The 18,837-nt window shown below is 32.4% G+C and overlaps 1 protein-coding gene across 2 annotated transcripts in view; it reads right to left on the bottom strand.

The window, feature by feature from the left end:
• The window catches only part of LOC114330275 (uncharacterized), a 106,238-nt gene that overhangs the window by 74,335 nt on the left and 13,066 nt on the right, over positions 1-18,837 (bottom strand). The window contains exon 2 of one of the 2 annotated variants that reach the window (XM_050655193.1): positions 12,320-12,512. The exons of the other annotated variant lie outside the window; for it this stretch is intronic. The gene's annotated coding sequence lies outside the window, so the exon portion shown is untranslated. The remainder of the gene's footprint in view (positions 1-12,319; positions 12,513-18,837) is intronic. 2 annotated transcript variants of the gene reach the window in all.

Below are 18,837 nucleotides of genomic sequence, written 5' to 3'. Positions count from 1 at the left end.
TTTGTGTACGTTCCAATTAAATTATTATTGTGGTATCATTAGTTAAACACAATATTTCTAAAACTTTTTTGCCTCTTAGTACTTTTTCGATAAGCCAGCATGTATCGAGATATTCTGAGTATTTGTCGAATCTACCAAATATTTGTATATGGTTTACGATTGTACGAGTATAAGTACAATTAGAGAGACCTTAGTGCAGTCACTGAAGGTGAATATGAGCTATTACCTCCGATTTCGTTGAACCTCCAGCGATTTGAATGAAAATTGATGAGTGGTTAGAGGATATCTCAAGGAACAAAGGTGATCTAATGCTAACTTGCGCTTTTACCCTGGGGTTGGGTGCCACTCCTTCTCGAGGGTAAAAATTATTTTATTAAAAATAATCCCATAAGTCGATAGAGGGACAAATTCTAAGCAAAATTTGTTATATTAGTACGTTCTTTAGCGGTAAAATATTGCAAAACCTCTGAATTTTAAAAAACCGCTTGGATTGACATTAAATTTGGCATACACATAGCTAACACGTCAAAGACAAAACGTGATATTGTGCCGATATGTGCTTTTGCCCTGGGGGTGGTTTTCACCCCCTCTTGGGGGTGAAAAAATATTTGTCCAAAGTAAATCCGGATATGTATAAACTGACTAATTCTAAGTAACTTTTGTTCTATAGAGTTTTTTCACTAAGTCAATACTTTTTGAGTTATTTTCCAGTGAATATGTTCATTTTTTCAACAAAATAACCACGCTTTTAGACGGTTTTTCGCAAATAAGTTAAATAATAAGTATTTTGTCGAAAAAACATTCTTAGCAAAAATATAGCCTGTAAAAAATTTTAAAAAATGGTTTATATATCACGTCTCTATACCTAGTAGAAGCAGAGTCATAGCTAATTAAAAATAGGTTCATATTCGTCAAATTCCAAATGGAATACTTTAACGTGAAATAACCAAAAATGAAGCACATTTTGCGGAAAACTCATTACAACTTATTTGAAGTGTTCAAAAAAAAGCTTCATTTTTGATTTATAAAAAAATGAATAGCATCAAAAGTAAACAAGTTACGCTCAAAATAAAGTTAGTCCCTTTTTTTGGTATAAAAATCGGGAAAATCACCCCCTAATTAGTATCTCAAATGAACTTAATCGTTACGACTTCACAAGTTTCTTGACTCGTGTATGTATTGTTTATATTGTTTATCTGTAAGTTTCATCGGTTCAAAGTTCTTATTTTTGAAAGGGCTGTATTTAAAAGGGGTTGAACGAGTCACTGACTCTTAATTTAGGCACACCAAATCTTAATCAATTTTTGTCTAACGGAAAAACAAAAAAGTACATGATATTCAGAAAAGCAATGCTGACTTTTTTTTTGTTTTTCGAGATTTTTGGTATCTCTAACAATTTTTAAGTTATTTTGAAAAAAACATATTTTTCAAAATTAAATTTTTTAAAAATTTTACCTTAAAACCAATTTTTTTCAAAAATAAGCACTTTGAATCAATGAAACTTACAGATTAATTTCATTTAAGTTGCTAATTAGAGGGTTGTCTTCCCGATTTTTTTTGACAAAACAAAAGGGACCAACTTTATTTTGAGCGTAACTTGTTTAAATTTAATGCTAGAAACTTTTTATAAAATCAGAAATAAAGCTTTTTTTAAACCTTTTAAAAAAGTTATAATGGGTTTTTTCCCAAAAAGTGCTTAATTTTTTGGATATTTCACTTCGAAATATTCTATTTGAAATTTGGTGAATATGAATCTATTTTTCATTGGCTATAACTCTGGTTCTACGAGGTCTAGAGACCTAACGCGTACACCATTTTTTTACTTTTTTACAGGCTATATTTTTTTAAGAACGTTTTTTTCGACAAAATACTTACTTTTTCAGTTATTTGCGAAAAACCGTCTAAAAATGTAGTAATTTTGTTGAAAAAGGAACATATTCACTCGCAAATACCTCTAAAAGTATTGACTTGGCGAAAAAGCTCAATGGAACAAGAGTTACTTAAAATTAGTCAGTTTATCCATTTCCGGACTTATTTTGGACATATACTTTTTCACCCTCCAGAGGGGGTGAAAGTCACTCCCAGAACAAAAGCACACATCGGCACAATATCAGTTTTTTTCTTTGACATGTAAGCTATGCGTATGCCAAATTTCATGTCAATCCAAAATCCAAGCGGTTCTTTAAAATTTAGAGCAAAAACCGTGAAAAATGTACAAAATAAAACAAAACTTTGTGAGTTATTAAATATCAAAGATTATAATTTTTCGTGAGAAAAATGCATGTTTTTAACCGCTTTTCATAAATAACTCAAAAACTATAAGTTTTTGTAAAAAAGTTATTATTACCAAAATTAAAGTTAATAAAAAATCAAATAATCCTCTTACTATGAAAACCTTTTAATGTTAACTGAAAGTGAGTTATAGGTAATTGAATGTATATTTTTTTCGGCGAGTACGCAAGTCACTTATATTCTTTATAAAATGAGGTGTGTTCTTTGGAGAATTTAGTAACGAAACTACTGAAGGAAATGCACATATTTATTGAGATGTTAACAGTTAGAGACATAAAATGCTACTTAATTCTAAATTAATGAATACAAAATTTCTTAAAACCTTTCATGCTCCTGGCACACATGAAACAAAGAAACCAACCGGCAATAACTCATTCTACTTTTGTGCAGTTGAAGTGTACCACAAGGTAATCGAATTATATGTTGCAGTTATTACTGATTAAATTCATTTATAATATGTATAATCATAGTTCATATCTACTACTTGCCGTGTTACACTTCAACTTCGTTTAGTTAATCGCATCATAAAATGATTTTACATTAAAAGGAAATTTGCGAATATACTCGTTATCCAACTTAAATGTTAGACTTTTATTGGTTTCATTGATTTCAAGAATGAATAACCTACGGTCCTGTATTTAATATCGATTTTGGTGTATTTAGAATTTTACCAGTTAAAATAAAGCTTATAATAGTGAGAATTTTTTTTGTTTATCAAAAAGGAAAAGGTGTAAATATTAAAATTTTCCAGGCACTGATGTTGTTTGATTTTACCTATTTTTCAAAATCTGAGTCAGCAATAAGGCTACTATAAGTAGGACTACTTAGGAGAAATATCGTTTATTTCAAAATAATTTCTGTTATTCTCATTATAAAGATATAAAATATTTTTATTATTAATGTCTTGTTGTAATTATTAATGTAATTAAAGACTTGCTCCTTATTTTTTTTCCAAAACAAAATATAAGTTCCGTCTCAAAAATACTACATGTATTACCCTTAAAAGTTTATCATTGAATGAACTGAAAACTGAAACTAAAATGCCTACTGAACTGAAACTGAAAATACGTAAATCACATTAGCCAGCAACATGCAAGCAATCTTTCATCAGCCATAAAGAATATTAACACAATCTGTCCAAAAACAAAAATGAGTTAACCTATGTTATCTAAAGGGATCGAATTACAGCTTATTCATGATAGGGGTCATGTAAAGAAGAACCTTCTCTTAATGGTATATTTTACTGTCAACCAAGATAACATATCCGCTTTTTTAGAATTACTGGTAGATGATTTATTAATTTGTGCATTCTAGAGGAAAGTACCTAACTTCGGACACGGGCCCCGAAGTGGACCGTCATCCATTTTGATTCACCAATGCGCTGCACTCTATTGGGAATGCCACTAAATATTAGTTTATGCGTTCGCCGCTATGTATTGGAGTGCTTGCGTCACTCGGTCAAACTGTAGAATAATGAGATGACAACAAACTTTTTGAGCGCCATCAAACAATTAAGAGCGACCTACTTCCCACATAACAATTTCATTTTCTTAGTAGATTCATAGAACATACTTTTCAGAAAAAGTATATACTGCGTAATACATACGTAATTATCGTAATATATACGAATATGCGTAATTGCCGATGCGAATGTGCAGAGCAGATACTGAGTCGGTGCCGGTTTAACCTAACTTCGGGCCCTGGGCGCTGGAGGTTTAGGGGCCCCCTTCAATGCTATTCGTTGTCAGTTTTTTTAACAAGAGAGCTCATGCATTAACTATAAAGCAAGAAGAATAGCAAACGTAGAAAATAATCCAAAAAATACATTTAAAAACATAAATAAAAAACAGGAACTTCCACAAAACAACACATGACAAGCAAAAAACATATTCTAAAAAATACATAAAGACAAATTTAGATCACTTTTTTTCTTGACTTGGCATTCGCAAACTGCCATATAATATTATTACAATTCAGTTTCTCCAGTTCTTCATTCTCTATATACAATAGTTATAATGCGTCTAGGTTTTCTTGGCCCAAATTTGACCTTAAATATGTTTTTATTCTTTTTAAAGCCGAAAAAGACCGCTTGCCTGACGCATTAGAAATTGGTATCGTCAAATAAGTTTGCAGTAAAGTTAAAATATTGGGAAAAGTTGCTTTTACATCCTGAAAGAATTAAATTTTTAATAAATTGTATGATGTTTATTCAAATTTTGGCATAACGTTCTTCTTCTTCTTCTCCTTTTGCCCTTTAATTCGTCCAATTCTGAACATAGGCTTCCCCCAGTTTCCTCCATTCGCTTCTGTTTAGTGCTTTCTGTTTCCAGTGCGTTCCTCCTATCTTTTTAATGTCGTCTCCCCATCTCATCTGGGGTCGTCCTCTTGCTCTCTTTCCTGTCCATGGTCTCCATTGTTGTATCGTGCTATTCCACCTATTGTCCGTTTGTCTAGCGTTATGACCTGCGAAGCTCCATTTTAGCCTGGTTATATGTTGACCTGCGTCTTTGACTTTTGTTCTATTTCTGACCGAGTTGTTTTGCTTTTTGTCTGTCAATTTTACTCCTAACATTGCTCTCTCCATGGCTCTTTGTGTCTTTATTATTTTATCCATATTTGCCTTGGTCAAGGTCCATGTTTGGCATGCGTATGTGAGAATTGGGAGTATGCACTGGTCAAACACTCTTGTTTTTAAGTATTGTTGTATTTTTTTATTCTTTAGGACCCATTTTAATTTTCCAAATCCTGCCCAGGCTAATCTGACCCTTCTTTTTACCTCCGCTATTTGGTTTTCCTTATTTATTTTTATAATCTGTCCCAAATATATATAATCATTAACCGCTTCTATTGTGGTGTCGTTTAGTATTACGTTTCTATTGTCTTGTGTGTTTGTCATGGATTTGTTTTGGCAAAATTTATTTTCAGACCTATTTGTTCGGATTCATTTGCTAGTTCCGTTAGCATGGTTTGTAGTTCTTCAAAACTTGATGCTATGACTACTACATCGTCTGCATATCTTAGGTGGTTTAGTTTCTTTCCATTTATGTTTATTCCCATGTTTGTCCATTCCATTGTTTTGAAAACATCTTCCAGTGCTAATGTAAATAGTTTAGGAGAAATAACATCTCCCTGTCGCACTCCTCTGTTAATTGGTATGGGTTTTGTGGTTTCTTCCAATTGTACTGTCATTGTTGCTTTCTTATATATATATTATGTATTAGCATTCTGTATCTGGAATCTATTCGACAGTTGTTTATTGCTTTTTCTATTGCCCACATTTCCACGCTGTCAAATGCTTTTTCGTAGTCAACGAACGCTAAGTGCAGATCTATATGGTATTCGTTAGCTTTTTCTATTAGTGTCCTAATTGTTAGAAGATGGTCAGTGGTGCTATATCCCTTTCGGAATCCTGCCTGCTCTACGGGTTGATACGAGTCCAATTTGTGTGTTAGTCTGTCGTTGATAATCCTCATGAATAGTTTATACGTTTGCGACAGCAGTGAGATGGGTCTGTAATTTTTTATGTCCTTTCTGTCGCCTTTCTTAAATAGCAGGATTGTAAGACTTTCGTTCCATTCGTCGGGTATTTCTCCTTTATGTAGACACTGATTAAATAGATTTCTTAATGTTTGTAAGATTTCTTATTTCCCTTCTTTCAACATTTCAGCAAGGATTCCATCTGGTCCTGATGCTTTGTTGTTCTTTAATTGTGATAGTGCTGCTTCTATTTCATAATTTTCTATTTTTGGTAGTGTTTCTGAGTTTACATTCGTGATTGTTTTCTTGATATATTCCTGAGTGTTGAAGTTTGCGTCTTTCTTTGAGGTGTATAGTTCTTTATAAAACCTTTCTACTTCTTCTGATATCTTATCTTTTCTCCTCTCTTCCCGTCCTGTTTCATCCTTTATTGAAATGAGTAGTGGTTTCCCTAAATTTGGTCGTAAGCATTTTAGGCCCTTATTTCTCTCAATTACTTTCTCGATTTTATTTTCAGTGTGTTTTCTTAGATCCTCTCTGGTTTTTCTTCTAATAAGTTTGTTTAGTTCTACGTATTCTACTGTGTTTCTTTTGTTTTCGCTTATTAGTTTTCGTCTACTTTCCATTAATTTAACTGTCCCGCTACTTAATCTATTTTCTTTTGTTGTTAGTTTTTTGGCAGTTTTCATTCCCGCTTCCAAGAGTTTTTCTTTCATTTCTTCATTGATCTTATTAATTTCTGACTCTTCCTTTGCTACTTGTTGATTATAGTTTTCCCTTAAAGTCTGTCTATATTCTTCTGCGTTTTGTCTTATTCTGCTATGGTCAATAGCCGTTGGTTTTCTTCTAGATTTCTGCGTCGCTAGTTTGCTTATTTTTGGCTCGTAGTATGCGGTGGTCGCTGCCAGTTGAGAATTTATTAAGTGCAGTTACGTCTTCGAAGATTTGTTTATTTTGGCAGAGGAAGTAGTCTATTTCATTTTTTGTCACCCCATTTGGGGAGACCCATGTCCATTTTCGGTTTGGCTTCTTATTAAAGTATGTATTTATTGCATGAAGGTTTTGTTGTTCCAAATATTCTAGTAGTCTTTCGCCCCTAATATTCCTTGATCCAAGTTCGTAGTTTCCTATTTTGTTTTCTGAGTCTTCCATTTTCTTTCCGATTTTTGCATTAAAATCTCCCATAACGATTGTTGTTTTTATATTTTTGTTTTCCATTGCTGTGGTGATGTCATGATAAAAGTTATCAATTTCTTCCTCATCATGTGTTGTTGTTGGAGCATATACTTGTATTAGTTTCATTCTTGTCTTCCTGTTAATTTCTAGTATGATATATCCTACTCTATCTGATATGCTCTTATACTCGATTACGTTTTGTTTAATTTTCTCTTTGATCAGAAATTATATTCCTCCATATGTTTCGTCCTCCTTTCCTTTGTAATAGAGGCGATTTCCTGATTCTAGGTCTATACAAATTTCTCCTCTTCTTTTGACCTCTGACAATCCTACAATGTCCCATTTGATTTTAGTTAATTCCTCTTCGAGTTCGTACAACTTTTCATCTTGAGCCATGGATCTGATATTATATGTGGCTATATGTATTCTGTTGCATTCCTTCTTTTTCCGTTTTCTCTTATTCGTTCTTGTCGAGCTTTTGCCTCCCCCAGAATCCATGAGGCTGATCGGTTTCCCGATGTGGGACTCCGGATTTCTCCTACCCACCTGGGGTCCATTTCCGCTTTGTTGTAAGTTCGACATTGCTAGTTTGGGGAAAATAGCCATAAAACACCACGCTGGCCAGGCGGGTTGGTGAGTTGTAGGGATCACATTTCCTTGACTCCCTGTAACTGTTGTATGGTTATCCCGCTCATACTCGGTCGCCAGAGCCTCGTCTGTTATGTAGCAGGAGGCACCAGGTAATTTTAGACTACCACTCGTGCAGGTGAGGTTGACTTTTGGATCGATTGATGTATTGTTGTTAAGTCCGATCCCTTACCTCCCGCATAACGTTACAAAATGCAATTTCTATTTGGTTTCATCAACATCGTTTTTATGTTTCTCGCATAAAGTATTAATTGACGTCTTGACTTCTTCTTTATCTCTAGATTAAAAAAAACATCTAAAAGCTGATTTTACATCCTTGTAGCATTCAATTCGCGATTCTGAAAACAGCAACTAATTTTCTAGACTCTAGATTTTCTGCGACAGCGAAAATTTCATCGTAAGTGGAGTGCTAGCCTTAGAGGCCACTGTATAATGCCAATTTGCAATTTTTGTAATCGCTTCACTTTTGAATGTTTGAAAGAGTATGTACCTATTGTTTGAGTACATATTGGCATATTCGAGAATAATCTATTCTTTATCTATAAATTAGATTTATGTATATCTATTTTTGTCTTTCGTTTAACTATTTTAAAAGAATTTTGTTCCTATTTTAAAACAACTTATTTTAAAGCCGAAAAGTGAGATAAATTATTATTTAAGCCCCACAATTCAAAATGAAATTATTAGAAACTAAAAAAACTCCGTTTGTGCGATTATTTTGGATACAATTCGAGACATGGCCATGATTAATAATCTACGCAGTTTTTACTCACTACCTGGGTAGTTTGTAATCAATGACATGGCGAAATCTGACAACTTTCTGTAGTTTTTGGAAAAAGGCCCCGCCACAAGCACTGATACGGGGATCTAACAATAGAACAAAGGCGTTTGCAGTGTATTGGAGTATCTGCGTATGAGATTTTTTCGGAGAATATGTAAATTATTTAGCGACTTTATTTTTTTATAATTAAAAGGAACAGGCATCTTCGGGCCCCTCTGCTTCAAGCGCCCAGTGGATAAACCGGCACTGTACTGAGTATATACTATATTACAGTACTTAAACGTTCTATGTATATACTTGGGATCTACTACCGCACTTCTTTTCAGTATATACCAAGAAGGTACTTTTTAGAAAATTCCAAGGAAGTGCTATAAACCTTCTATTTATATACTTAGAACGTACTACCGCACATCTTTGTATGGGAAGAATATATATTTTTAAGAATATTCTAAGAAAGTGCTATCAAGTGCTATATTGCTTAGAAGTATGTTTTCCCTTTTTGTGCTTGCGCTGTGTCATGAATGTGCTTGCATAGGGAACTGTGTGGTAATCTGATTAAAAATTATCACCAAATTACTTGTATCACCAATATACCTTTCCTTACCCTACATTCTTTAACCCTCCAGCGGTGATGTGCGATCCACCATTCCGATTATGAGGTGAATCATATTTTATTGTGCCAAATTTCAACAAAGCGCTTCGTTCATATAATTACATCATTACATGTACCAAATAAAGTCCTTTGCTTCCTCGTGACGGCCCAGTTTTATACTAAGTTCTTTAGTGTTAGTACCCAAGTGTCGGGGTCTCAAATCGCACGTTACCGAAATCCTCTACCTACCCAGTTTACTGAAGATCAAAGTAGACTAAGTCAACCAAGTATGTTAGCATTTAGGAAAACTTGTACTTTAGCATCACGTGTTCCAAAACCGAAGAAAAACGTTCTTCTAGTATCTTCCATGCATGACGATGACCAGATCGATGGAACTACACAAAAACCTATGACGCGTTAAGCAATTACTTGTTCTATTACTTTTTTGAGTTTTTTGAAGTTATACTTCTTTACGATCGAGAGTGAAATTTTCTAATTCCCTGGCACATGCGCACACAGACAGTATGTAGTTCGTTGCTAATCTTTCAAGATAGGTATGTATATATCAGCGCAAATAATTCATTAAAATAATATATTAGTGTTTTTAGTAAATGTATTATTTATTATAATTTTTGTGTCTTTGGATTTGTCTTCCTTGGGAGTATGATAATAAAATATGTAGGTATAACATTTTTATACTTCACTTGATCTATTTGTCACCGTGTTGTGTAATTATATCCGAGACGTCACTTACAAGGGGCTCGATAGTTTGGTTAGTACAGCATAGGACCAGAGATCGAGTGGTCCCGGGTTCCAATCCCGGATGATTCATATCTTTTTTTTAATTTTTGGTTGTTTTAATAAAAAAATTTTGAAAGTGTTAGGCGAGAAAGTTAGTTTAATATTTAAATAAAATACAACTAACCTGTTAAGATAATTATTTGTTTCGTTGAAATTATATAATAGAAGTATAACTTCTTACGTGCGTACAAAGTACACACACATTCTTTTTTATTAAAAATTTTTGTAAACTATTACATCTAAGCCCTTTATTAAGTATAATTATTTGAAAAATATATGTTCATAAGAATATATAAAGCGATATGTCTCTATCGATCGGTCCAACAGACCGAGGTCACTAGTAATGTGTAAATTGTTACTATGGAACGCTTAGATAAATTTTAACATCTTTGACAAAATAAATACTTGGATCACAAAATATATCCTGGTGTACCTACTCTCTGCTTAGATCTTCCATAAATAATAAACAATAAAAACCTTTTTATTAATTTCACGTCTTAAATCAATGATGTATCAAAAATACACTTTAATAAACAACTCAAAATATTCCTAAAGCCGGATCAGTGTCAAATATTTAGTAACCTTTTTTGTCACTATCTTGTCACCACATTCTGTTCAACTGAGTGCGTTGTATGACAAAGATAGCGAATGTTTGATTTGAAAAGTATCACCACAGACATGGTGTCCATTTTTTTTTAATCCTGAAAAAACTAATAAATATTTTTGAAAAATTTAAACGCAGAATGAAAGACTATACTATTACCGAGTACCGAAAGTCCCTTAGATTAAATAAAAATTTTATTTTGAATGAGATATTTGAAATTAAAAATCACACTAAATTTTTTTTTCACCCCTGTAACTTATTAAAATAAACATTATAGAAGTTTTGAGGGCTTTCCGCCCTTGGTAATAACGTAATCTTTCATTATGCGTTTACATTTTTTAAAAATACTTATTAGTTTTCTCAGGATTCGAAAAAAAAATGAATGCCTTCAAAATGCATTGGAGCCTAAATTTGCGCCTATCCATTTAAGTCTTGGCGAAAGTTGCTTTATTAATGTTTTTAAGAAAATCTCGTCGTTTGATTAAACTTATAAATACAGTGAGCACGTAAAGGTTGGAATAAATTCATTTTCTCGAGAATGGACGACTTTGGAAAAAAATCACAAAACAGGTCGATTTTTATTTTTAAATTACGACTTTTTGGCATATATGTCATACTAGTGACGTCACCCGTCTGGGCGTGATGACATCATCGATGATTTTTTTAAATAAGAATAGGGGTTGAGTGATAGGTCATTTGAAAAGTAATTCAATTCTCTATTCAGTAATATAAGCAATAATATAATTATTTATACAGGGTGTCCAAAATTTTTTTTTTGAATTTACTTTATTGACAAAAAGAAGAATGTGTGTAATTTATGTAATTCAAAATACATTTTACTGCTATTAGAAAACAGGAAAAATGTTTATTTGATAAATAAATATTGTCTTTTACTTAAATTCAATATTAAAGCAGCCATCCACTTGCCTCTTGACAGTTTGAAATTTAATTTAAGCGAAAAGCAATGATTATTTTTCAAATAAACATTTTTTTTCTTGTTTTTTGAGAGCACTAAAATGTATTTTGAATTAAATAAATAAAATACATTCTTTTTTCTGTCAATAAATTTAATTAAAAATATTTTTTTAGACGCCCTGTATAAATAATTATGTTAATGTTTATATTACTGAATAGATAATTAAATTACCTTTAAAATGGGCTATCACACGACCCTTATTCTTATTTAAAAAAATCATTGATGAGGTCATCACGCCAAGATGGGTGATGTCACTAGTATGATATATATGCCAAAAAGTCGTAATTTAAAAACAAAATTTGACCTGTTTCGGGATTTTTTTTCAAAGTCGTCCATTCTCGAGAAAATGAATTTATTCCAACCTTTACGTGCTCACTGTATATGCAATATAAATATATGCAATTTGAGAATATATTTTGATGATGTAATTTGCATTCTAATATTCATTTTTTAAAAGCTGTTTTAGTTTTTCTATATTAAGGTTTTTAATTATGACTGGAGATTTATATGCAGAAAATTTTTGATTTTCATTATTTATAAAAACGGCTGGAGTAAAGTGATTATGTCAGTATGAAAAACGATAGAATTAATATTAATTTACTGTTCTAAATTAGCTAGAGTTTTTATAAATATATGATTTATATTTTTAATGTTTATTAAAAACTTTTAATATACAATGTGTGTTTTTATTGGGCGGGGGCCCGCAGCCAACTGGAACCAGGGCCCGCTGATCTATCAGTACGCTACTGTTGCGTCCTACAGTGAACTTAACACAGGCTGATGATGATGATCTTCGTGATTATTGCTATTGATCCTTTGTTGAATATTATCGCAGCCTGCTGTTTTAGGTCAGTTTAATAAATAATACAGTGAGGTAGAGACAACGAAACAGAAAAATAGGATAAGGCAGTTCAAATTCAAAATATAAATATACGCCTAATAATTAAAAATGTTTTTTTGTTAATAACTTACCTTGTTGTGATTGGGCAATTATATTGATTTCCAGAGCCAATATTTTTCTCAACACTATTATAATATATCGTCTGTGTGTTAAAACATAAGCAGTTATGTTGACTTTATACTTTATAGTTTTAGTACCTAGTAAAAATAGGCTCATCCACATCAAACTCTGTCGTTTAAATATTGTCAATGTAAAAAGATGGACCTGCAAAAAATAGAGTGCTGTAGGAATGTTGTTTCAAAATTTTAGTAGTAATAGATACATCCACAGAAACCCTTTTCGTTTAATTATTGCCAATGCAAACAGATAGACCTGAAAAAAATAGAGTAATGTAGCAGTGTTGTTCCAAAAATAATTTTTTCTACGACCGTTTAATAATATGCTCATTATTCCCCATTTTTCCATAGATAATAGCACCCATTACTTTACCCGTGAGTAATATTTCATTACTCACGGGCTGAAGTTACTCCCGGGTCATTACTCACGGGCTGAAGTTAGATGCAAGTGGCGCATGCCACTTTTAATATTAATCGTATATAAACTGCAAATAAAATTACTTAAACTTGTTTATTTAATACAATAATTATTGTATTTATATCAATAATTATCTTCGAAAAATTTTTAAAGGAATTTTAACTGTAACAATGTCAGTATATTTTTTACGTTTATTCTTGTTCTCATGATCATTTTTCAGTGCGTCATTAATTATGACGTCACATACTGTATTGGGTGTGTCGAGACTTATTTCATGTAATTATTGACGAATCTGACAGATGCCAGAATCGTACTTGGCCATAGGTGAAAAGCTTGTGGAATTAAACTAATTAGTAATTTAGTAGATTTGATTTTTACACAATATGTTAACATGTAGGTATTTTTTATAAAGGGGAATAAAATTAAAAAGTAAACAATATTGTTAATTAAATTTATAAATATGGAAACATTAAAAAATGACACAAAACTATCCATAAACTGTGTTATTATCTTCTTCTCTAGGTGCTGTCTCCGCTTCAAAAGTTGGCAATCATCAGAGAGATCTTTATTTCTGAAACCGCGGCTCTAAATAATTCATTGTTATTACATCCAAATCAGTTCCTAAGGTTCTTCAGCCATGAGTTACGTCTCCTTACTATGGACCTTTTTTTTTGCATAATGACCTGGAGTATTAGATATACATCTCTCATCACATATCCCATATATCTCAGTTTTCTTCTTATTTGTTAGTTCTTCTCGTTCCCTATGCGTAAGTCTCATTACCTCCACGTTGGCTATTCTATCTACTCATGAGATTTTTAGCACTCTTCGGTACATCTCGAATGTCTCTAGTCTCCTCACGCCAATGACTAACTTTTAACGAACTAAATTCTAAACCAAAACACAAAATAATGCACAAAAACGTTGTGAAACACAAGGGAAGTCGAATTCGAATTTCAAAATGACAGGTACACAAAATACTGACCTGAATAATAACCGTCACTTGACTCTTTGACACTTCTAAAAAATGGCCAAAATGGACGAAGTTTTCGTCAAATGTTCGTAATACGAGTATTTGATTGGCTAGAAAAAACGCGCATTCTAAATATCAACGAATCAAACGTAGGTTAGGAATAGACATCTTATGTATATAACCATTGTAATGCTGCATTATTTTTGTGTTTAATCACGGAGCTACCGCTTTTTCCATCTCATCTAACTTAATGCATTAGAGAGAAATCTAAAAACTGTGACGCACTGAAAAATGATCATGAGAACAAGAATATATCGTTGTTTACTCAAATTTTTGACGTTTATCATTAATTTATTTTAGTGACAGTGACATTAGCGCATTTTGTTTGTGTTAATTGGAATTAACTAATATTGTGTTTATTTTTTAAACCATATTGTGTTAAATATGTGATAACATATTGTATTTATAGTTATATTACTATATTATATAGGTAAATGTAAATATATACATTATAACTTTAATGAAATACGTCCACCGATAATAGCCAATTGCTATTTATTAGATTCATTGACGGTAGGTACAAATTTATGCTTATAATTTTTCTGAAACGACTAGAACTTGGACTGACTATTTCTTGTTGTATTTTTACAATACATAAGAATTTAGAAACAGAATTTAGAATTTTACAATACCGCCACGTATTAGGGGTAAACAGCATTTAGGAATTTTTGTAAATTATTATAATTTAAATATCGAGTAGTTTATCCCAGTATATTTTTTACTAATTAAAATAAAAAAAAGGTCGTAGAAAAAGTATAGTATTCTACTCGCATGTAATGGCTATTACTCACTCTGATGAATTACGACACTCGCCTACGACTCGTGTCGCAAACTTCATCATCGTGAGTATTAGCCGTCATTACATATGCTCGTTGAATAATATACTAATAATTTACAATAGAGTGCCTGAGTAATAGAAGGAGCTATGCCACAAAACTTGAGATTTTGGTTTTTTGTCGTTCTGCAAAGTGCTGCCATCAAGGAACTAAAATATACATTTCTTGTAAGTGTCTCATATCCCATTGTTTGTCAAAAATGCAATTGAAAATCCGACAATCGAGAGTCAGCTGTTTGTTGAGAAAGATAACATCTTTAATTACCCAAAAAAAGAATGTGTGTGTACTTTGTACGCACGTAAGAAGTTATACATACTCTATTATATGATTTTTAAAAAATAAATATACTTTAAACAGTTTATTTTAATTTTTTTTAAACACCAAACTAATTTTGTGCTTACCGCTTTCAAAAAAATAAAAAAAATATTCGCGGTGTGCAAGTACTTGGAAGGGAAACGAGATACGACCGTGCGCAAGTCGCGGAGAAATATTGCAACTACAGTGGAACCTCGATTATCCGTCTCTCTATTAACCATCACCTCTGTTAACCGTCAGGGTCCATACCTACATAAGTTATATTGACTACATAAGTAAAAATTTAGTCATCAATTAATTTTGTTTGAGCATTGCGATAAGCCAAACGAAATTCGTTGAAATGTACACGTGCAGTTATGCCCCACCACCGCATTTTTTTATGTAAATAATTTTTGTTCTTATTCAGGACTCTGGATTAAATTTCAATTTAAATAGGTGATAAATGATACCATGCTTTTAGAGTTCTATTTTTAGAATCGCAACCCGAAAATAAAAATGCACAGCACAATAATTATTACAGTCAACATCTGTGTGTCACCATAATTAAATTTGGTTCAAATTCGAATATTGATTGTGTCACTTAGTCGTTTGATCAATTAAGTTTTGTTAATGTTCTGTTAACCGTCTTTTCGATTATCCGTCATACCCTTGGTCCGGTGCCCTGACGGATAATCGAGGTTCCACTGTATCTTAAATAATTCATATTGTCAATTGAAATTGTCAAATTGACGTATATATTATACCTTCTGTCATTGAAGCAGAAAAATTATATATTACTCCACAATATTGATATAATATGCAATTATTATATAAAGGTAAATTTAATTAATTGTATTTTAGTCCTGTCGCCAGGGGGGTACAACGGCCTCGTTAATTCAGATGGACTTACTCAAGTTTTTTTTATGTATTTTGACCCGTAGAACACGAATTTTTTGGGTAACAGTTGATCCGGATGTCGATAAGATTGTTATAGACCAAGAACTTGAGGAATCAAATAACAGCGATTTTTGGCAAAACAAAACAATATTTTGTATTTTTTGGGCCATTTTAAGTAAAAAATATTTCTACAAGTTTTTTCGTAGGATGCACAGTTTTCGAGATAAACGCGGTTGAACTTTAAAAAAATCGAAAAATTGCAATTTTTGAACCCGAATAACTTTTGATTAAAAAATAAAATAGCAAGTCTGCTTACCGCATTTGAAAGTTTAAGTCAAATTATATCGGTTTTGATTATTTGCATTGGTAAAAATTTATTTTTTTATTGTTTAACAAAGCTATAAACACGTAGGGTTTCCCGTGCTTTTACATGCGTTTTAACGCATGTAACGTAGAAATAGTCTTGATTGCACTAGTACCTATTCTACCTACTCGTTCGATTTTAAATGAGAAATCATAGAAACATCACTCACGCACTAGTTGTTTGTAGCTTTGTTTAGCAATAACACAATAAATTTTTAGCAATGCAAATAATCAAAACCGACATAATTTGACTTGAACTTTCAAAGGCGCTAAGCAGAATTGCTATTTTATTTTTTAATCAAAAGTTATTCGGGTTTAAAAATTGCAGTTTTTCGATTTTTTGAAAGTTCAACCGCGTTTATCTCGAAAACTGTGCATCCTACTAAAAAACTTGTAGAAATATTTTTTGCTTAAAATGACCCAAAAAATACAAAATATTGTTTTGTTTTGCCAAAAATCGCTGTTATTTGATTCCTCAAGTCTATAACAATCTTATCGACATCCGGATCAACTGTTACCCAAAAAATTCGTGTTCTACGGGTCAAAATACATAAAAAAAATTTGGGTAAGTCCATCTGAATTAACGAGGCCGTTGTACCCCCCCTGGCGACAGGACTATTTTGCTTGCGGTACTGCATTTTATTAACTAATTTTATTTACTACTTACAATTGTTTACGTTTTCATAACATAACCTGAATCTTATTTTTTCTTCTTATTATTTTTTTGGACTATGGCCTTGACAATTATCCAGTGACCAGGACTAATATAATTGGCCAATATAATTAAAAGTGCGAATAAAAGTACAGAGCGTAGAAATAGGGGTCGCTTTGCCGAACTTGCACGGTCCCAATAGGATTGGACTGGATTCGAACTCAAGACCTTTCGATCTCTGGCCGAATGCTATACCAAATACGCTACGGAGATTGTGTCTGTATCGGTTCGGACGTACCTAATGACAATTCACGGTAACAAACAGACAAGGTGAATAAATATACAATAAAATGTTTTAATAATACTCATCTTACTCCTGAGGAAGACAAATCCAAAGACACAAAAATTATAATCAATATATTTACTAAAAACACTAATATATTCTTTTTACACCTTTTCTTGCACTGATATATTTATACATATCTAGAAAGATTTAGCAACTAAACGCCATACTGTCTGTGTGCGCATGCGCGCAGTATTATGAAATTTTACTCTCAATCGCGCCTAAAGAAGTATAACTTCAAAAATTTTGTGGTATAATCCATTCTCTTTCTCAGACACTCAATAGATCAAATTATTGACCATAGATTAGATTAGATTATGTAGTATAATGGTAGTAGAGCCCAAGCGGTGATTTTTGCAGTTACTCGATCGCGTCAGATTATCATAATATGGGAAAAAACCTGGTACTCTGCAGATGTAACTCTACCATAATATATTGGCTCTTAACACAGGGGAGTTCGTGAAGGGGGCCCGAAAAAAATCTATCCTTAAAAACACTCGAAATTGTCAGATTAAGATAAGGTAAGTTAAGTACATACATGCAAAAGAGTGTATATGTTACAGTTCAAGTTGATTATCCAGTTGGAGTTGACTCCAACTAGTTGGAGTCAACTCTAACGGCTGGTTTCAGTAAAAGTTGATTATAAATATAAAATGAAGATTTATATTCAACATTTACTAGTAAAAGTAGACTCCAACTAGGAAAAGTATACTCTTCCCAATGCCATTTAGTAAAAGTTGATTCTGATTCACACAAACAGCCGATTCTAGAAATTAAATGTTACTGAATATGTTCAAATTAGTCTGGGCTGTATCGTCGCCCCCGTTAGGTAAATTACTCCCATTCGAATTTTTTGCACAAACTTACTCAAAAAGAGGTCCTTATAACAAATCTACTGGGTGCCAGGCAGTACCTTGATCGATAAATTGTTTTTTAAACAATTTTTTTTAGACAAATTCACAAAAATAATTTTTTCACTTCGATCAATTTTTTTTTAGATCATTTGGGTTATTCTGAGCAAAAAAGGTATTTTGTGATTTTTCTCTAAAATTGATTGTTGTCGAGTTATACGCGATTTAAAATTTGAAAAATGCGAAAATAGACATTTTCAAGGCTTAATCACTCGGTTAAAATCCATTATTATGAAAGTCAGAAAGTGACCAAATCAAAGTTTATAGCCCCTCTACAAGATCCAGCAGAAATTTTTGTCATTATTTTATTACTAAGCTTTATCTTTAATTATTAACAATGAGCGCTAAGTGCGTATTAGGCGGCCGTCAATGGTGACTATGGTGAGTGCTAAAGAGATGCACCATTCCAGCCATCCAATGGTGAATCTCACTCACACTCACATTGACGGCCGCCTCAATACACGGTTAGCGCTCATTGTTGATGATTAAAAATAATATCTTATTAATGAAATAATGACAAAAATTTCTTCAGGATCTTTTAGAGGTAGCTTTAATCTTAGATTTTTTGTAGTTTCTGACTTTCATAATATATAATATCGTATGGCATTTTTGCCTTTCGGACATCTTTAACACTGTTTCAAGTAACTAGTGTCGATGTACACTAGCCCAGGGGGACCGACTGTTTAACGTGCTCTCCGAGGCACGGTGAGACGGCTCGTGTTATTA

This window comes from Diabrotica virgifera, chromosome 1 (assembly GCF_917563875.1).
Source record: "Diabrotica virgifera virgifera chromosome 1, PGI_DIABVI_V3a".
Classification (NCBI taxonomy): Eukaryota; Metazoa; Arthropoda; class Insecta; order Coleoptera; family Chrysomelidae; genus Diabrotica; species Diabrotica virgifera.
The sequence above is the reverse complement of the archived record's forward strand: the minus strand, read 5'-3'. Positions and strand labels throughout refer to the sequence as shown.